This window comes from Anarrhichthys ocellatus, unplaced genomic scaffold, assembly GCF_004355925.1.
Source record: "Anarrhichthys ocellatus isolate YVR2014 unplaced genomic scaffold, GSC_Weel_1.0 scaffold7, whole genome shotgun sequence".
NCBI classification, from domain to species: domain Eukaryota; kingdom Metazoa; phylum Chordata; class Actinopteri; order Perciformes; family Anarhichadidae; genus Anarrhichthys; species Anarrhichthys ocellatus.
In genome coordinates, this window is record NW_022280037.1 from 586,465 (window position 1) to 594,709 (window position 8,245).

Sequence of the window (8,245 nt, forward strand, 5' to 3'; positions counted from 1 at the left end):
TCTCTCTCTCTCTCTCTCTCTCTCTCTCTCTCTCTCTCTCTCTCTCTATGCCTTACACTCTCTTCCTCTGTCCCCATCTCTTGCTGTCCCTATTTTCAGTTTGGGTAATTAATATGGAAAGATGGAAAGGCATCATATTCTACAAATTCCTATGAGATTGGCTTGCAAAAGCTGTTAAAGCCAAGTAGGTAAATTAGTATTCATGCAGGTTTTCCTGTTGCAAGTCATCTTTTCCTGTGGGACCAAGTAGTAGATTGGGTAGACAGGCAACGCTCATCCTTGATTATGTGAGCAGAATGCCACCACAGAGCCAAAGCCCAGCAGGAAAAAAAAAAAAATCATTCCTTAGGCAGTAAATCAATTTCTGTGACCTGCTAAATGTAATTGACTACACTCTAATTCTTTAACCCTGTGTATGACGGTGAAAACACATCCTGAGGTGGAATGATTACCAGCTATTATACAAATCCATGGTTTCTGTGTCAGTTAATAACCATTTACAGCAAAATTATACATACGCCATGATTCAGTGGCAATAAACAATTGCTTTAATGCACTAGTCATGTCTTTGTTTAGTCAATCAACTGGATCTCAGAAAACCACCTATTATTCAAAATAGGAAAATGGCTTGGTAAAGAGATTTTTGCTTTTAGATGCATGGAAATTTGTATGTAAATTGAGATGTTAATATTTCAGCTTGTGCTGGATACACTGGATATGGATATGGATAAAGGATATGGCCTTTAATGTTATGGTTCATACACCATAGGAGTCGCTGGGACCATTTGATGCAGTTACATGACACAAAATGCTTTAATGATTATGGACTCACATTACTGTAGCTCCAGAGATTTCGTACAGCATAACAAAGGTTATAAATATTTGATTATGTCAAATACATTGTTAAATATTTGTTTGAGGACAGATAATGCACCATGTTGTTGTTGTTTAAACCATTCAGCATTCAGTATTAGTACAGATATCACAATCAAAACCAAAGAAACACATACAATTATCTTTTCCTAAAGTTTATTCTAAACCGTTTACATAATTTCTTTCATTAGTATGTTCTCCCAAGCTTTACTTTTTTGTCCACCCCATCTTGTTAAAACACAAACTCATTTAACAGTACATGTATCCCTGGCCTCAACTTGACCAGTTGTCAGTGGGCCCAGGACATGGGCTCTGACTTTGGCCAGATTAATTAGCAGTCCGCACTCCACAGTCCGTTTCCCAATTCCTATTAGACCCAGCTCAGCAATCTGGTGGAAGGTAATTTGGTGCTCCATGCACACAGGGCGCTGCATTGACACCTTATGCTTCGTGATTGAAGGCAATCTCCTGGGGACAGCGCTAAATTTATTCATGGTACGCTCTCCCACAGCCACTAGAGACGTGTCTGTGCCCGCCTGCCACACATCCACAGATTTCCTGCTCTGCATCTTTTCCCCCGAATGCACAAATAATACTAAATGATCTGAGGGAGTTGTTGCGGCGTCTTATATTCCAGCTCTTGCGGGAACCTGGTGATCTCTGGGTGAGTGACTTGCCTCTGCTGCGCATACGAGCCTCTAAAATGAAGACAATGCATTATGTCAGGCTAGTGATTGTTATTGCATGTACAAATCTTCACCCTCACAACCTCTTCCATTCTCCCCATTCTCCCAATGGAGAATGGGGAGAACCTTTTGTTAACACGTGTTAACAAAAGGTACGCACACACACACACACGTCCGTGCTCGGTGCAGCTGGGTCACAGGAAGTGGCATTAATGTAATTCCTTGTTGATGTCGGAAATCTGTTGATAACAGAGATGTTAGTAAAGGTGATCAAAGCAGATTAGCCCAAAGACACAGCAGGGGGATTAGTTGGACCCCCTGTCATTAATACAGACTGTTATCTGGGAGCCGCCACGCTCACTAGTCCTCACTGGGGGAAATACAGGGTCAGCCATTACCATGGAGTAGAAATGCTAATGCTCAACTTCAATCAACAGACCCCTGACTGCCTGCCACCGTTTATTTACTGCTGAGGTTTCACAGCCGTTATTAGCCCGTGACCCAAACATGTGAACTGTGGCTCTGCTAAGCTTTGTGGGTAGTTGCTTGAGAGGACACAGGGTCACTTACAACGTAACCAAGGAATGGCCTTTTGTTGCGAGGCACACACTCTATAAAATAGGTGTGAGGCTGAAGCATAACATCACACGTACAACCTGGCTTTTCATGTGGGACGCTTTAACCTAAAGCATCACAAACACTACGAGCTGTGAGCGCGACACAAAGGTTAAAAAAGGTGCTATTAGATCACAGTAATATCTTTGAGAGCTTTACTCATCCCCTTCATGTCTCACAGTGATAAAAGGATGTACGAGCCATCACTCCTGAGGCTGCAAACTTGTTTGGAGTTATTGAATCATCAGAGCAGAAGAGGCAAACAAGTGCCCTCAAGTCTTGCAGCGCTTGAGGTGAAAGAGGTATTTTGACAATTAGCCCTATGAATTTGGTTCCCTCGGCATCAAAACAAGAGTGCTGTCAATATTTGTTACACAATACATGCACATGCTGTTCAAAGACTGATGCTAGCCTATTTCCTTCGGTTAGTGACAATATTGTACCGCCAGAGCATAAATGCAACAGACTTTTGCTATGAGATAGGTCTACAGCATTATCTAACAGATTTACTAAATCATTACATTGTCTATGTAACAGGTGTGCACTTATTGGCAATCAGCATAGCTCTACATGTAGAGTAAGGGTAGAGTTTGGACAGCATACAAGACAATATGTACAATCAAAACAGTACAACAAATATGTATAGATTATATACTGTATTATAGTATAGGACAATATACAAAGAATGCCTTGCATAAGGTTGAGGTGAGTATCAGCTGAACAGGTCAGTCCATACAAGACAGATTTAAGTCAAAGCCTGGTCTTGGCAACAATACAACGGAGCATTTGTTTACTTCTGTGCAAAAAACATGAACAACAATAAATGAGCTAGCGTATAAGTCAATCAATCAGTATCGATCAGTATCTACATACTCGAGATTTCAGCCACATGTATAAACACAATCTTCTGTTGCCTCTCCGTTGTTCACTCAAACACACACTCACACACAAACTGGACTATCAGGTTCCAAGATCTATTCAGCTTTCATCCGGTTAGGGGATTGATTTTGAAACATCTTTTGTGCCACCCCTCTACATGCAGACTGGAGGAAATTTAGTTTGGTCTACCACACAGTCAGTCAGGCACAGGGAAACAAGTGTAGCTCTTTGTATGTAAACACTGACACGAACACAGCAATGTATGCCATTCAGTTAGTTCTCTTTTTCAAAAGCCCCATACTCAGCGAAGGAAGGTCAAACAGAAGGCCTATTCATTAGCCTCTGCTGCTTTTCCTCTAATTAGTTAATCATTCAGTGACAATAAAAGAAGATCCAGTGATCAACAAACTATTCAGAGTTATTTGAGTAAACACCACAGAAACTTTAAAGTCTTTAATGTTTGTATGTATTTTATTTATATATATATTTATATATATTCACAGCTTCTATAACTGCCTTAATTCAACATATTTTAATATAATGGAAAATATGCTAAATAGTCTAAATATAATGGGACGAGCAAGTTTCTCTCCGTAGAAAAGTATACCATTAAGGTTTGAATAATTCCCCATACTGCAACACTTTCTCTTCGTTTTGGATACTTTTTCATGAAATGCCTTGAAATGTAGCGGCACATTTCCACCAGGCAGGTGTAATCATATGCAGCAGCTTGGTAGATATCTATACAAATGACCTCCAGTAATGTGACATATAATATTCATCCTTCAATCCATCAAGGAATTCACTCCTCAGTCTTCATACATCATGTTAAGAAGGACGACATGGATTTTTTTTTAGCCTTTAAAAAAATGTGGTGCTGCAAAGTCTTCATCATCACCACGGAATTAGCATGGAGGGAAGTCAGTAGTAGGCGAGGCAGCGTGTGGATCTGCTGGATTTAGCAAATTCAGCCTCAGGTCCCTCAGTGAAAAGACTCCATGAGGACATGGTGGACAGATTCTGAAAAATATGAGGTTTCCTTCAATAACGTCATGCACTCTTACACTAATTACCAGTGTTGGGCCACTTACTTTAAAAAGTTATCAGTTACTAGGTTATTCAGAATCAGAATCAAGTGCGTTACACATACAAGGAGTTTGGCTTGGTGATTACAACATTAAAAACACAGTACAATAGCATGACATCATTTAAAATAGAAAATATTAAAATGTACAATAAGTCAACTATACTAATGAAGTAATTAGTTATATTACTTATTACATTACTTTTGTTCAAAAGTGGCTTCAAACACCTCCAAACCCTTGTTTCACATCTGTATTTAACCTCTGTAGAAATAGAAAACAAGACATCCAGGCTTATTAAGCAGCCAGCCAGCAGTTTAGATGTATTGACCCGCAGGAGCTACAGTAGCTTTATGTTAGCTACAGTGAGTGCACACAGCTCTCGAGAAGTCCACTCCTCTCTGAAAAGCTGCTGGTTTCAATCAACCTCAACTCTAAAAAACAAACAGGTGATGTGTGAATTTAGGCTTACCAGATGGATTAGGATGGCAAGTCAACTAAGAACACACAACATATATGTGGCTATAGGTAAAGTGTTGCAGTTTCAGGATGAAGTGATTGAGGGGCCTGTTCAAAATTGCGGAGGGGTAATTCTTTTCATAAATTGAAATTCATTGATTTAACCATGCAACAGCATAATGCTACTGCTTCAAAATCAAAGAACATATTTATTAAGCAGAGCACTCGGATAAGAACGTTGCGCAAGCAGCATCTCTGAATTAATTCTGAATTCTGAAGGACAACTCAATGTTCCATTGCCCTCATTCGTTTTGCTGAAAACAGGTTATTAGATTTGCCCTCTGCTTTCCATAAAAGCCGCCTTGTTAACCTTGTCAGCTGTATGGTTTCAGTGAGAAATGCTGCAAATGTTGACAAACAATTTCTTAAGGGAAACTGGGGGACAAGTGTTTCATTCCGACTGAGGTATGCACTTTGTGGAGTCAAATTTATAATTTAATTTATTTCATATAATATTAATTAAGTTTGATAATATTAAACTGTAAAGTAAATGAGGGAAGTCAATTGTTCGGTGGACATCAGTATGAAAGGACAGTTGGTAAAATAGCTCGGGTCTCAGATGCAACATAATAGTCAAATTCAGCAATAACTTTCGACCAGCTTAATCATACTAGATGGAGACATCTGAAACTACATTTGGCCCTCAATTTCCTTAAAATAGCTGGTCAACGTTAGTAACAGATGTTGAACTAGAATCCTGCTGCAGTGTTGGGATTTAGGGGCAGCTTTTTTCCCAGAGCTGTCACCTTCCATAACACTGCCCCCAAACGCCCACTCCTTCTATTGTACCTGTTTCCCAGGCAACTCACCTCCACTGCATTATACACCATATTCATACATAACTGTCTATTTTTGTTGCCACTAATATGCTGTTAGCCTCATACTGGTTGTCCTTGCTCCTATAGGCTGACTGAGTCCCCCTGACCTCGTTAAAGTACTCAGATTGCACCTTGTCACTCTCTTTTTCCTCATATGCTGCCACGCTCACATGCTACTTCAGTGTAATGCTACTTGGTGCAATAATAACGTACACATCCCCTGTCATGTGTGTAGTATTTGAGCTATTATTGGTTATATTTAATTGTATCAAGTGATGTCACTTGAGGACTTAGTTTGAAATAAAAATAATTTTGTGGTGTGGCGTTAGAAAGCCTACCAGTGTACCAGGACTCTGGAGCCAGATCCTCATCTCTGCTTCAGGCTAGCAGCCCAAGGCAACATTAGCCGCTACTGGCAGAGCACACCTGAATATCCAGCCAAAGGGTCAGCAGTTGAGTTGCATTGTGGGTAATGTAGGTTCCAGGTTTTGACAAGGAAGAAGAATGTGTGGAATGAATAAGAAGATATCTCTGGTGCAATCATTTTTATATTTTCTTCAAACTATCCGTCATGAGGGCGGCAATGTTACAGAAATACAATGCTAAATCAGTGCTAATTTAAAAAAGGAAAATCAACTAATATTATAGTGAAAGAAATCTGAGAATTTGACTGTGGTTTTAGATAAAGCACTGGCTAGACATTGAATGAGTTATAAGGAGTTCATGTCTTATCCTGCTGATCTCTGGGCCACTGACAGCCTAAAGATGAGAAAGTGTGAGCTCTCCATGCTGATGGTATAAGCGATGCTCTCCCACGCCCCTTAATTGCTACCCAGTCTGTAGCGGTAGGTGGAAACTCTCCCCAGCCCAGAGAGGAAGAATGCACGCTCAATGCTCAAAGTGTGACACAGGACCAGGAGCTTTTAAAAAACTTTAAAAAAAAATCCTTTAACATTTAGTAATGAATCTTTATAAAGATTAGATTGTAAATGTTTAGACTTGTTTTGTCACATCTCAACTGCAGACTGGGTTTGTCTTGTGGTTACATTTATTAAGTCTGCAACTTAAAAGGAGCTATGAAATGGTAAATAACTACCAGCATAACTATCTTAAACTTTAATCTTAATGTGACCTGAAAGACAGGTCAAGACCTGTTTGTTAGAAAGTCCACTAGACAATACATAAGGGAGACGTCAAAAAATTATAAATTAAGTGTACTTACAGTATATTCCACTGCATCGCTGGAGCTTGAACCATGCCATGTCACAGTTTCATATTTGACACCAACATATAGTTTAATCATTGTTATAGCCGGCAGGAGAAAAGAAAGAAACACCTTGATGTCATAACTTTGACCGTCCTTCTCTTGTTCTTTTTTTACACTTGAAATGTTGCGTGGTCTTACTTGTGAAGAACCTTGAAGCTTTTCTGGAAGGTGCCGAGCTTGACGGTCTATAAGGCCGGAAGAAACGAGCGAAGGGCAACGCGGTCAATCAAAGGCCACCTTTCCCTGCTCAGCCCTTGCTTTGGGGTCTTCTTGCCAGTAATTCTCTGATTTGACTTTGATGTGCCAATTTGTGCCTGATGAATAATTGTCTGGTTTGCTGATAACTTGTGGGAGTCAAGTGTATTCTGGTGGCACTCAATGCAAATGGGAGATATTTGGGTCCTTCAAATCACGACAGTAGCCCCTCTACATTTGCCTCCCCGTTCCGTGAGTAAACTGACCAATTAGCTGTGTTTGAAGAAGACATTTTTGATTAGAGCAATCAGTAAACAGCAAGGCAGCTCTGTGATTGTCCCCCTGATTAGATGAGTTGTCACTTGAGAAGTTGTTTGAGATTTTAATTTATGGCCTTATATCGCTGAAAAGTATGGTCATTACCTAATCCATTCTCCACAGTTCAGCACTTAGATTAAAATTCATCCATACTGCCTGTGTTGATGACCTCATTCTTTCTCCTAAAGTTTCTAAGTAGTCTCTGAATCGACTGAATCAAGCAAATAGGACAGCCACCATTTATATGTTGTCAGTGGTGATGACATCTAGATGAGGAGAAAAGACTGTACAAACAGCATATTGTCTACAAATTGAAGAATACACTTTTCTGACAGATGTTTTGGTTCATTTCAGTTACTCGCTGTGGTATTTCCATACTGTCGGCTCTGTCAACCGGCTCCTTACTCACGAATGATCGCATAATAATCTGCATAAGGAAAAGCTGATTATTATTCACACCCATCGTTGAGTGTCTGTGCATTACATCCTAATTAACACTATGGCCCAGTTAATGACTAAAAGACTGAAATAAGTGAAAAATGACTACGCCTCCTATGCAACAAAATGGCCTGTGCAGTAATTCAGTAAATACATCAAATAAGCAGTTAAACATTTCAATGTCAAAGCATTCTGGGTAATGTAATAGCAAAACAGATGTTTTAACCTATAGTTTTATTAGGTAAGTGGTAGTACACTTTAAAGAAAGATTCAAAATAAGCACCGGTACACGATTTTCAAAACACATTGCTTATTTAGTTTGAAGACAGGTTATGGTCTATTCTGTTTGTCAGAGCTTGAATCCACATTAAGTGAAAAGGAATGTCTTTATACAATTATCATACAAATCTGACTTCATACTAAAAACAAATGTGTTCATTTGTTCACAATAAAAAGAAAACATGCAAACCAACTTCATGTGTTTATGATTCATATTCATATTTGTTATGGAAAGATGGTATTCGCTTAGAATGTATAGAAGCATAGTCATAGCTC